Source organism: Octopus sinensis, linkage group LG10 (assembly GCF_006345805.1).
Source record: "Octopus sinensis linkage group LG10, ASM634580v1, whole genome shotgun sequence".
Taxonomy (NCBI): Eukaryota; Metazoa; Mollusca; class Cephalopoda; order Octopoda; family Octopodidae; genus Octopus; species Octopus sinensis.
This window is the reverse complement of record NC_043006.1, coordinates 55966527-55980631: the sequence shown is the minus strand read 5'-3', so window position 1 is coordinate 55980631 and position 14105 is coordinate 55966527. Positions and strand designations below refer to the sequence as shown.

At 36.9% G+C, this 14105-nt stretch overlaps 1 protein-coding gene across 1 annotated transcript in view; it reads left to right on the top strand.

Annotated features, from left to right (window-relative positions):
* The first annotated feature begins 5566 nt into the window (after positions 1-5566).
* LOC115216430 (cholinesterase 1-like) overlaps positions 5567-14105 on the top strand; it is a 21183-nt gene continuing 12644 nt past the window's right edge. The window contains 1 exon segment of the mRNA XM_029785762.2: positions 5567-5702. The gene's annotated coding sequence lies outside the window, so the exon portion shown is untranslated.

Below are 14105 nucleotides of genomic sequence, written 5' to 3'. Positions count from 1 at the left end.
GTCTCCACTGCGAAATCGTTTAAACCATTTTCGAGCTGACCACTCACTAGTCATTTCCTCACCAAATCTTTCGTTGTTATCGCGAGCAGTTTCAGCTGTTCCACGTCCTTTTTTGAAGTTGAATAGCAAAATTGCTCTAATATCGTGCTTTGACAGTTCCATTTTAGATAATTGTAACAACAGTGAAACAAATATCAATGCTTATTTATTGATGTATTTGGGCAAGTCTGTGTTTGTATTACCAGACAAATTTTAAAAAGTGTTTTAAAAAATTCAAAACTTCAAAAATCCGGTACAAATTCTTCATGGTTCAAAACGTTGCTTACTTTTTACATAGCCTGATCGATTGATCGAAATGACGTACATATTTCATCTTAAGAAAAATGATGTAATCAGAATTTTAGATAATTATTTAGCGATATCATGTTTCACAGAATTCTGACTACCTCCTTTTGCTTTCTTTCTTTTTTTCTTTCTTTCTTTCTTTATATATATATATGTGTGTGTGTGAAAATATGGTCTTCATGATAAAATGATAGGGTTAGTAGTATATTAATAGTAAATTTCTACTGATTTATTTTTCCTCAAATTTTCGTTGTGTCTTGCAACCTCTTTCAATAGTTGTTACTGGTTATATGTATACTCTCTTTTACTCTTTTACTTGTTTCAGTCATTTGACTGCAGCCATACTGGAGCACCGCATTTAGTCGATCACATCGACCCAAGGACTTATTCTTTGCAAGCCTAGTGCTTATTCTATCGGTCTCTTGTGCCAAACCACTAAGTTACAGGTACGTAAACACACCAGCATTGGTCGCCAAGCGATGTTGGGGGGACAAACACAGACACACAAACTTATACACACACACACACACACACACACACACACACACACACACATATATATATATATATATATATAGACGACGGGCTTCTTTCAGTTTCCGTCTACCAAATCCACTCACAAGTCTTTAGTCGGCCCGAAGCTATAGTAGAAGACACTTGCCCAAGGTACCACGCAGTGGGACTGAACCCAGAACCATGTGATTGGTAAGCAAGCTACTTACCACACAGCCACTCCTGCGCCTATATATATATACTCATATGTATGTATGTATGTATGTATGTATGTATGTATGTATGTATGTATGTATGTATGTATGTATGTACTATGTATATATGTATGTACATACATACATACATACATACATACATACATACAAAGGGCGGAGGAACTCTTGAGAGTCAACGTCCATCCAATATTTGTGTAATTATATATTTACTGTAGATCTCCTTTTTTCTCACTAATTTTATATATTGTATATTTTTATAGTTTGCTCATTATATATATTTATATAAATATTTTTATATACTTCACATCGTATATTTTACGCATAATTTGTATATAAATATTTTTATATATCGTTTTGGTTTTTTTTTTTGCCTATCTATCTTATCCAGCTTATGGCTGTATCATGCGCGGGGGCAGAATATCCGATCGCGTGGTTAAACCATTAGGAGTAAAGGACCCCTAGCCTTTGTTAGAGCATACTTCTAGAAGAAGGCAACTCAGGTAACTGGAATAACACCGACATAAAACCTGCGGCTCAGTGGTTACCGATGATGTTGACTTGTTCTTCTTTTCGGATTATGGCTGCTGTTGCTTAGTGAGTGGGATTGACTCACAGCCTTTCTTCACTTTAAAAAAATGTCTTCTTACACAGGCATTGCACGATAACAACATTGATTGATTGATTGATTGATTAAATCAATTAACTAATTCATGATTGTTGATAGTGCTCTGAGTCTCAATCGAATGTCTGGCCTTACAACCCAAATAATCATTGATGTACCAAAACAGTATAAAAATAAATGGCAGTAAGGACTCTGGAACCACATCAGATGAAAGAGTTTGGCCCGGCATGGGCTCCAGAGCATCACAGTCTGAACCCGGCTGTCATCATGCTACTGTGATAGAACCAAATAAAATATTGAATATTGGATGTTGAAATGAACGGACACTGCTTGACCACGAGTCCTCTGAATGTCCTGAACAAACGACTGTGCTTGTTGCGAAGGAGCTTCAAGGCAAGATATTGATATCGTTGCTTTATGAGAAGAGATCTATGTAAGATGGTGATCTTACAGAATCTTATGGAAAATATACATTCTTTTGGAAAGGGAGGAATGAAGAGTTCAGAGGAGAGGCTGGAGTGGCATTTGCTGTTAAGACTAATCTTGTGGACAAGTTGGAAGAATTCCCAGTCGGGATTAACGAGCATCTTTTGTCCATGAGAATTCCTTGGTGAGTGTGTATGCTCCAACTATGTGCTATATTGATGACGAAAAAGTTTCTTTCTACCATGCTTTGAACGGCATTATAAGAAATATCCCTCGGGCAGACAAAGTCATCGTACTGGGTGACTTTAATACTAAAGTGGGTAAGGATTTTAACACATGGACTGTAATTGGAAAGCATGGGGTGGAAAAGTGTAATAGTAATGCCATGCTTCTGCTGCGTCTGTGTGTTACCAATACCATGTTTCAACAAATGAATAAATTTAAGACCCCATGGATGCACCCTGCATCTAAAGAATGACATATTCTAGATTACATCCTTGTTAGGGTGCGTGACAGACGAGATGTGCAGTGTGTTCGTGTTCTTCGTAGGGCTGAGTGTTGGACTGACCACTGCCTAGTACGTGCAAAAGTGAAATTAGTCACAAAGCGTAAAATCCGGGCTGCAGAGATTACCCTGCCTAAAAGACTGAATGTTGATCGTCTTGGGTGTAATAGAGTGAAGAGAACTTTACGAGAGGAAATGAATGTTGCAGATATTGGGGAGGATTGGCCGATCCTTAAAAAGTCAGTTTATCATATAGGCAAGAAAATTCTGGGATTGATACAAAGAAAGCATCAAGATTGGTTTAAAGAAAATGATGAACATATAGATGATTTATTGGCTGATAAAAGACGTACTTTGTCACGCTATTTGTCAACAAAGCCACAGGAAAGGGAAGTGTTAGATAGGGAACTCAAGGATGTAAAATCACGTGTGAGACGGAGGCTCTCTCAGAGGAGGGATACGTGGTGGAGTAATAAGGCTGATGAGATACAGGCGGCGTCGGATTCCAATAACACAAAGATGTTGTATGGTCTCTTGCGAGAAGTTTATGTCCCAACTTCATATCTGATGACACCACTTCGAAGCAGGGATGCTAAAGAACTTCTTCGTGATTCACAAGGAATTCTGCGAAGGTAGCGAGAACACTTTGATGAACTTTTGAATCAGCAGTCTGTAGTTAGTGAGGATGTTTTCAATCTAATCCCTGGATTACCTGTGAAGGCGACTCTCGCAGAACCACCAAAGTTGGTAGAAGTTGCAGTAGCTGTCTCAAGGGTGAATAATGGGAAGTCTCCGGGTATGGATGGCATACATGCAGAGTTGTTATAGCATGATGGTGAGAAACTTCTGCAGCAACTTTACTCTTTGTTTGATAGGATATGGGCTAGTGAATCTATACTTGAGGACTGGAGAGATATAGTAATGGTGGTCGTATATAAGGGAAAGGGCAACAGGAATGATTGTGCTAACTATAGGGGAATATCATTGCTTTCTGTCGTAGGAAAGGTTTTATGCAGGGTACTTCTGGATCGTCTACTGAAACACGTTGCAGATTGTGTTCTTCCAAAAAGTCAATCTGGCTTTCGTGTGAGACGCGTCACTACTGATGTGATCTTTTCAGCTAGACAGTTTCAGGAGAAGTGTGTGGAACAGGGTCTCGATTTATATCAGGTTTTTTTCAGCCTTTGATACCGTTAATAGAAATGCACTGTGGAAATTCCTCCAGAAACTTGGGTGTCCTGAAAAGATCCTTGCTTTGGTTAGGTCTTTTCATGAAGACATGAAGGGTAGGGTTAATGTAAGAGGAAAAATGTCTCAATACAAAACGGAGTAAAACAGGGGGATATTCTGGCACCGACCCTATTTGCCATATATTTGCAATGGTTTTCTGTATTGCATTCAGAAACTGCAGATATGGTGTTTACATCCATTATCGAACCTCTAGCAGTATATTTAATATCAGGCGCTTTGCTGCAAAAGCAAAGGTATTTGCCCCTATCATAAGAGACCCTTTGTGTGCAGATGATTGTGATCTAGTAGCGCACTCACAGATTGATAGGCAACACATTTTGAAAGCATTCTCTGATGTTGGCACTGCCCTAGGATTGACAGTCAGTCTCAAGAAAACTGTTGTCATGTACCAATCTGCATGTACCAATCTCGAGTAGCGCATGAGAAAATAAGGAGGGATGTTAGGTAGGGCATCGCTGTTGCACATGAAGCCCAGTTACGACTATAGCAGGCTATTGCCGGTAAACATTTCAGCTGCCAATTCAGTACAAGACATTGTAGATCTTTAGCTGGGCTAAAGAGTCATATTCGATCGCATCACCGATAACAGTTAAGCCTCGTGCAATGGCCATATTCTATAACAAGGGGGAAGCCATCATGTAGGTATGCATGCATGTATGTATGTATGTATGTATGTATGTATGTATGTATGTATGTATGTATGTATGTATGTATGTATGTATGTATGTATGTATGTATGTATGTATGTATGTATGCAAATGCTATTTGTGTATATCGTCCTTGCCATCGAAATAGTATACCCACACAAGTAGTATTTTATCCGTTTTCCCCTATTTATACCCTTTTATAGTCTTTTTTCTTTGAAACCTATTATATATATATATATATATATATATATATATATAAGATTCAGTTGAATTGGGTACTTAAATTGAGGTACCTTGCTAGTTCGGTATAAACTGCATTACCCAACAATATTAATTGAATATTGAATATCAAGACTCCGTTTAGGGGTATTTGTACCCAATATTCCTGTCGTGTGTAGACAAAGCAACCCAGCTAAGTAAAGATCTATATCTATATAAAGGTGCAGTAGAGGTTGAGCGGTAAGGAGCTTGCTTCCCAACCACATTGTTTAGGGTTCAGTCCCACTGCATGGCACCTTGGGCAAGTGTCTTCCACTATAGCCTCAGGCTGACCAAAGCCTTGTGAGTGGATCTGGTTGATGGAAACTAAAAGAAGTCAGTTGTATGTATATGTGTGTGTATGTGTGTGCGTGTGTTTACGTACGTGTGCATGTGTGTGTGTGTGTTTGTCCATCACCTCTTGACAACGAGTGTTGACGCGTTTATGTTCCCGTAATTCAACGTTTCGGGAAAGGATTTGTACGACTTGTACAACTAAAACACGTCAAGGTGATGCCCCAGTATGGCCGCAGTCAAATAACTGAAACAAGTAAAAGAATAACAGTTTAGATATAAGCCTGCGCACACCTATCTGTATGTGTGTGTATTTTGTAAAATCTTAACTCTTTCTCTGTTTCCATTCTTAATTCTTCTTTTCTCTCCTTTCCTTTACTCTCTTATTTCTCTTTCCCTTCCTCCCTCTCTCTTGTAAAACGTCACTGACAATCTTTCACTAATTCACTCTCCCCACTCTGTCTCCACTCCACTCTTACACATGCTCACTCCTCCAGCTTGACTCTATTTATAAGTAATTTCCTACTTAACCGACGCATATTCGTGTTCCAGTTAGTTTGTTGCAACAGCTGAAGCAGTGCATACAACACTGGCTGTATTGAGTCTATGCAATACGAAAACAGAAGGTATCTCTCTATCTTACTATTTACCTTTATGTGTGTGCGTATAAATATATATACACACACAAACTCACACAACACACATGCACACGCTCACACACACACACATATATATATATATATATATATATATATATATATATATATATATATATATATATATATATATATATATAAATAATAATAAATATTAGGGAATGAATCCAAAATAACAGGGAAAAATCAGATTTAGGGTTTTGTTTTTGTACATTTTTAAATATGAGAACTTTTATAATAGGTTTTTATATTCAATTGTTTATAGGGTTTATTTTAGATTATTTTAGATTATATATTGATTATATATAGATTATATATAGATTATATATAGATTATATATTTTTTTATTTTCATTTATAATTTTATTACTTTATTATTTTAAATTATATTAAATTATATTTTAAAATATTGATATTTTTAGATCGAAAATCCACCTGAAGATTGTCGGTAGCAGACATGAAACAATTGTTGTGGCGGTTTATTTAATTTATATTAAAATTTTATGTATTGATTAAGTCTTTTCTTGTTTGGTTTTAAAATAGTGGTTTTGTCTCGATATATATATATATATATATATATATATATATATATATATATATATATATATATATATATATATGTATATATGTATGTATATATACTAAGTAATTAAGGGTTTAGCAACGAATTGCCTCACCAAATATTTTCGTCGCTAAAATCCGCGACCTGTTCACTGACAAAAATCCGTGCTGCATCTCAGTGAACAGGTCGCGGCCTTAAAGCGACGAAAATATTTTGACAAATTAAAATTAAATGTTGAAGTGAATCGAACGGCTTTTGTGTGTTTCTTAAATGGCTTACAAACACCTTCCACGCTGCAATTGTTTTCGTTCCAGCACACGATCTCAGATCAAATCACTTACTATGCGAGTACATCTCCGTAATATACATATATATATATATATATATATATATATATATATATATATATACACATACACACGCACACTGACAACCATATGTGCAGACATGGGTGTGTAGTAAGAAGTTTGTTTACCAACCACATTTTTCCGAGGCCAGTCCCGTTTCCTCGGACTGACGAAAGCCTTGTGACTGGAGTTGCTAGAGGGAAAGTGAAAGATACCTATTGTATATATATATATATATATATATATATATATATATATATATATGTATGTGTGTGCGTGAATGTGTGTGCGTATGAGTTTGTGCATGTGTATGTGCGTCTGTGTGTGTGCGTATGTCTTTGTCTCTGTGTCTGTGTTTGTTCCCCATCACTGCTTAACAAGTAAATAATAATTACTGGCGTTGATTATTTTCTGAAAATTTTTTTCAGTGTCACCCCAGCTTAATCGCAGTCTAATGACTGAAACAAGCAAAAGTTAAAAGGCTTGTAAACTTAAAGCAATGCTTGAAAAGTTCTTACACCAACATATTTAGATTATACTTACTTATTATTATACATATATACATACATGTGTATGTTTATGCGTGTGTGTGTGTGTGTGTGTGTGTGTGTGTGTGTGCGTGTGTGTGTGTGTCTATGTATGTGTGTATATGTGTGTGAGTGTCTGTGTTTATCCCCCATCACCCAGCATACTTGTTCGAATACTCAATTTCACTAGGGGCGGTACTGCGCCTGAAGGAATATATATGGTGAGTAACTGAGCATCAAGAATTTATATGAATATTTTATGTACACCAAGCAAGATTATATACATTTCATTCACTCTTGGTTTAATTTTTCGAATTTCTCACCAATAGAAAAAAAGCTGGTTTCTAGCTCAGAAACATGACTCCTTCAGAAGAATTTAGAAGAATATGACATATTGGAGAAATAGTCCAACAATTTATAGTAATGTTACTAGAGGAGCTTGCAATTTTAACTTGCTGCATTACCATATAGGAATATTTATCCTGGCTAAACATTATGACTGTAGCTTTTGGGAATGTCATAACTCGACCAAGGCTTTCTTTCATGCCATATATTTATTACAGCATCATGCAAAAAGAGGCACTGCGTCAGGTTGGTGTTTCTGTCTTGCAGTGGACTAAACGCATATCCTTCAGATTTCCCCAGCAAAAAGTACTGGGAATTTACTGAAAGTATAAATTACATTACAGTGAATGTCAACTTCGAATATATCTCTGCTATAATGTATTTTATCAGTGACAATAGAGCCGAACCAGGCAAAGCAAGCTGCAGGGATCCTATCAATCACGAGTAGCGTACAGAGTAAAACACTTCCTGATAATGTGGCACAGACCAAACTGTGGCGATGTTCATTTTATGTTTTCTCACAGCTTTGTTAAAGAAGAGTTGTTTAGCACACTCCCCCAATCTCCGTTCTCTCTAGTAAGTTGTTTAAGTATGATTACATTTTTAGGTCAGTGATCTTGGCGGAACAGTTTCGGGCAGATTGTATACATTTTATACGTGAAATTCTAGCATGCATTTGTCCATTGGTTTGAGGTCAGGTCAGGTGAGTAATTATTGTGTTTTAAGGATATCTCTTTTGTTTCTGTCAGTTCGAACCAGCTCAGTATATTTATGTATATAAGGGTAGTTTGCTGGTAGACGTCAATAAGTCACTGCTGATTAAATTCTGCTTTCTTGCACCAGCATCCAGCATTCAAGTCCCTTCCTGTTGCCTTCTCATCTTGAAGTTATCAAATCACAGTTTCAGGGGTCTCGCCATTGATGATGTATCCATGTGGTTTAATACAAAGACAATATATTACAGTTACGTTGCTCTCTGATCAAACTCTTTTGCTTCACTCGATATTTTTACCGAGAATGAATCGGTATCTTTCTGGGAAGGAGCCACTGTGACGTTCATTGATTATCCCCTAATATCTCTGATGACTGCTAATTGGTTTCGATTAAAATTTTTTGTTAAACATTTTGCTTTCAGCTACAATTTTCTGAAGCTCGAACTTTTCGCTGGTGGTTTCAGTTCCTGTTTAAGGATCATTAGTCTGTATTCCAATATTCTCTTTTTACTATTCTATTTTTCACTCGGTGTTGTAGTTTAGTCCACATTACGCCTTAACTCTCTCAGAACACTCGGGTTGTTTACTTGGTCCAAGTGATACAAGTTGAAAGGACTTTCAGGCCGATGGATCGACCCGATGTAACAGACGTTGTGAATGTTTGGTTTGTTATCTTTTGTTTTCTACATGCACCCATCAATTTCAACCTCAGCAAAAAGAAAAGAATTCATCCTTTTGGCTACACATACAAAAACACCATCTGTTTTAAAAGGGTTAAGAATCATAGAGTCTGTTTCCTTGTTCCTCTGGTGTAAATATTCATTCCTGAGCGGGACGCCGGTCCTTCGCAGGATTACTCATTTTTGCCAACTGAGTGAACTGGTGCAACACGAAATGAAGAGTTTTACTCAAGAACATAACGCATCGCGCGGTTCAGGAATCGAAACCACAATCTTAAGATAAAGAGTCCAACATCCTAACCACTGAAAAATGCTCCTCCACTCATTTTTGGTGTTGATTACTTATTTTTCTTTGCGATATTACTAATAAGATTTCCGTAAATCGAAGATTTTTTTTCCAAACTCAGATCCCTCTATTTTTATTTAATGTTATGCCGTTCTTAATTCATCAATGTTTCGAAGGTAATGTTTTGTGGTCATGGGGATTTATTTATTTATTCATTTATTTATCTGTTCTTGTTAGATACGTGTCTCTTCTCAAGGGCTAGTTTCAGAAATGAAATAATCTTGAACGGTTTCGTTGAGAATATCTTTCAAATTGCACAAGCATGGCTGTGTGTTAAGGAAGCACACTTTCTAACCATGTGCTTTCAGTCCTTTTACATATAACCTTTGTCAAGTGTCCCCGGGTTGACCAATGCCTTGAGAGTAAACTTAGTTGACAGAAGATGAGTGGGAGCCCGTCGTACATTTATACGTACGCATGTATGTGTGTGTGCGTGTGTGTGTGTGTGTGTGTGTGTTTGTGATTGTGTTTGTCTCTACACCATTGCTTGACAATCGATTCTCCCATCGAGAATGTAGAGGCAAAAAGTGGAAGGGTGGAAAAGCAGAAAAAAATAAGAAAGAAAATTGGAGTGATGTACGCTTTGACAGTAAAGTCATAATTAAGCTAGCCAGAATCAAACATAATTAAAGAAGAATGATTCAACGGAAACTGTTCAAAGACTGCGAGACAGCTGCTCAGTTCACCAAAAGAAATTTGTCCGAATGTTTCCTTTTGCTGAAAAATTTCGAATCTGGGATTCAGAAGTGCGGTGGAATTATTAGATTCGAAAAGAATATGCGAACTTTCAGCTTCGCATTATTGGCATCTCTTAGATCCATTAACAGATGGCATGGATTTCTCCAAGATTCTAAGGTTTCCTAAACTTCATTTATCTGGATTAGATAAGATGACATGTCAACCAAAAGTATCAGTGTATCATTCTAAACAATACGGTAAAAATAACAAACAAGACATCTGTGCTTCGTGCAACACATAAGACAGAAGCAATTCTAAATGTGTTCAATGCAATAATAGCTCTGGAGAGGACACCATTTCTAGTACTTCGATTTGGTGCTCTAATAAGAACATATCTATTTACCCTACAAAGACATAATGAAACCAGTTTCCGTACTAAGACAGCACGCCTCCCTTTCAAGCACTACTATATCAGTTCACATTATATATTACACATATAATGCATACACACACACACCTTGATATATATATATATATATATATATATATATATAAAGGGTAAAGACAGCCTTCAGTCATAAATGACCATGGGATTGCACCTAGGAAGTTACCTTCGAGGCATAAGTCCGGGCAAGGTTGTTGCCCATGCATACCAGCTTCCCCTCTCCACGCCACCGATATTATCCAAGGGAAAGGCAAAGGCTGATACAGCTTGGTACCAGTGACGTCGCAACTCATTTCTACAATTGAGTACACTGGTGCAACGTGACATAAAGTGTCTTGCTCAAGAACACAACACACGGCCAGATCCGTGAATGGATCTCTCTACTGCATGACTGTGAGTTCGACGCTCTAACCACTGAGCCATGAGGTTTCACACGTACACTGGCCAAAATATATTTAAGACCGATGATGATAGTTCTGTTCCTTCATTAATTTATTTTTAACAAAACTGTATAAAATTATTTTACTTTTTACAGTTTATGTAGAATTTTTTTCTTCTTTCGAATCACAAAGGCGTTATGTATCGTTCTACAAGTTGAATAATTTTAATGCGCAATTAATTCAAATGATTAAAAATTATCAGCAAAATAAATTTGAGCCCGTACCAACATTATTTTGTTTAAATTGAAAATTTACACAAATGATCAACAAATAAAAATTTATTATTAGCACCTAGTTCCATAGCCATTACTTTCAATTAGAGTTTTACCACGGTATGACATGGAGTTCGGCAAATTAGCACAAAATTCATTTGGAATGTTTTACCATATTTCTTTAATAAAATTATATAATTTTGACAAATTTGTTGATGTTTTTTGCATGAACTCGTTTAGAAACTTAATTCCATAAATTTTCGGTAGGATTCAAATCCAGGCTCTGTGGATACCGCTCAATAACCACCATATTATTGCGCTCAAAATATAGCAAAACTTTCCTTGTCCTGTTGGAAAATAGATCCCGGCGGAATCTGATTATTTAAATATGGCACCACCTCCCGCTTGCACCGTTTTCTTGATACACTTAAGATGGAATTCTTCTGTTGGACGGCGTCTAACATAAATCTTTCATCTGATCTAAAGATGCAGAGCGAGATTCTCCAAAGAACTTTTGACCAGTCCTCGGCCGTCCATTCAATATGGCTTTCAGCAAACTTGATCCGCTTCCGCCGACTCGGCTTCTTTTGAGCGATCTAGGCGAACAGTCCAAATTCTTTTAGACGGTTTCTGACTGTTTGTGGTGTAAAGCTGATATCAGTTTCTTCAGATAACTGCTGTTAGCATTCGCTTACCTTAAGAGAGCCTATGAATTCGCCGATCCATCTGTACTGTTGTTTTTCTCGGAGCGCTCGTTCTTTGTCGAAATATGTATTGGCCAGTGGTTTGGTAAAGCTTCTATGCTTGAACACAAGCCACTTTGCTGCATCCTAATTTCTTGCTAATATTCATGAAGGACACATTTTGCTGATGAAGCAACACGACCATTGATATTACAACACTTTACATAGCAAATTAATGTGTAACAATGCTCGATTATTAAACAAAACAGTGCAGTACTATCAGCCATATGACCACCTATTTGGTTTAATCTTGGTACAGTCTTAAACAAAATAACGTTGGTAGGTCTTAAACTAATTTTGCCGACAATTTTTAATCATTTGAATTAATTGCGCATTAAAATTATTCAAATTGTAGAAAGATATAAAAAGCCTATATCATTTGAAGGTAAAAAAATATTCAACAGAAACTGTAAAATGTAAAATAATTTTATAGAGTTTTGTTAAAAATAAATTAATGAATGAATAGAACTGTCATCTTCAGTCTTAAACTTATTTTGGCCAGTGTAGGCACCGCTGTGTGGTAAGAATCGTGCTTGCCAACTACATGGTTCTGGGATCAGTCCCACTGCGTGGCACACCTTGGGAGAGTGTCATCTACTAAAGCCCCGGCCCTACCAAAGCCTTGTGAGTGGATTTGGTAGGCGGAAACTGAAAGAAGCTCGTCGTATATATATATATATATATATATATATATATATATATATATATATATATATATATATATAAGTTAGGAAAAAGAAAGATGACCGTTGATCAAATGCGAACAATGAGAGAGGAAAGGAGGAAGAGTGAGGGAGAGAGAGGGACTGACAGAGAAGGGTGAAGGGGAGAGGAAAAGAATTAGAGAAAGGATAAGAGAGAAAAAACCGAAAGGGGAGAAGGGAAGATAAAAAGAATTAGAGATAAGGAAGAGAGAGGAAACGAAAGAGAAACAGAATAGAAGTGTCGCATCAAATTTATTAAGGTAAAACTTCCTTGGAAATGGATGCGTGACGTTCAAAAACATAATAACATAAATAATGTAATTATATATGTACGCATATAAACATACATATATGTACATACTTACATATATATGTATATACATACGCATATTGTTGTTTTTCCTCCATTTTCTTATCGTCTATAAATAAAAATATACATATATATATAAGATTATATATAAAAAATAATTTATATTTACACATATTTGTTGGATGGCTGTTGACTACTCATGAGTTCCTCCGCCCTTTGAAGAGTCTTAGTCTTCATCCTGCAGGGTGTCCAACAGTCACCCTCCTCACCAAGCAAGCCTGGTAGGGTTACCTGTTTAGCCGTCGACGATCCGACCATGCAACAGGTTTACGGATTACTTGTTAAAAGTAGAACTCAAGAGCGACATATGTATATACATGTGTGTGTGTGCGTTTGTGTGTATAGATAGATAGATAGATAGATAGATAGATAGATAGATAGATAGATAGATAGATAGACAGATGGACAGATAGATAGATAGATAGATAGATATATAGATAGATAGATAGATAGATAGATAGATAGATAGATAGATAGATAGATAGATAGATAGATAGATAGATAGATAGATATCCATAAACACATACACATACACATACACACATAAATATATATATATATCTGTAAATGTAATATGTGACAATTATTCGGTAGCCATGATAAAACACCCAGTTTCAGATGTCGGGGTGGAAATCCACGCCACCATCTCTTCAGTTATCTGGCCATCGGAAAAACTGCCTACACTCATTCCTTACTTACCACATATCCTTGCCACATCTTACATTTACAGATAAATTCCTCTATTTACATAATATCGTGCATCAACTTTAACTAGAGGACCAACACCAAAGCTAATGAATGCCGCCCACACCATCACAACCCCACCACCCGCTTGCGCCGTCTTTTTCACGCATTTCGGGTGGAATTCCTCGGTTGGGCGACACCTGATGTATGTTTTACCATCCGATCCAAACATACAGAAGCGTGACTCGTCACTTCAAAGGACCCTGCACCAATCTTCGGCAGTCCATTGAGCATGGATTTTTGCAAAATTAAGGCGTTTGAGTCGATTTCTTTCAGATATTATTGGCTTTTTCCTAGCGATTCGTCCATGAAGTCCAAATTCTCTTAAACGGTTGCGGACGGATTGTGGTGTAAAAATTACACCATTCTCGCCGGACAATTGTTTACAAATGTCAACGGTAGTCAGCATTCGGTTGTCTTCCGAAAGTCGGTCGATTCGACAGTCCAATTGCACCGTCGTTTTTCTTGGGGCGCCAGTCCTTTGCCGATCTTTATATTGACCAGTCTCCGAGTATAAC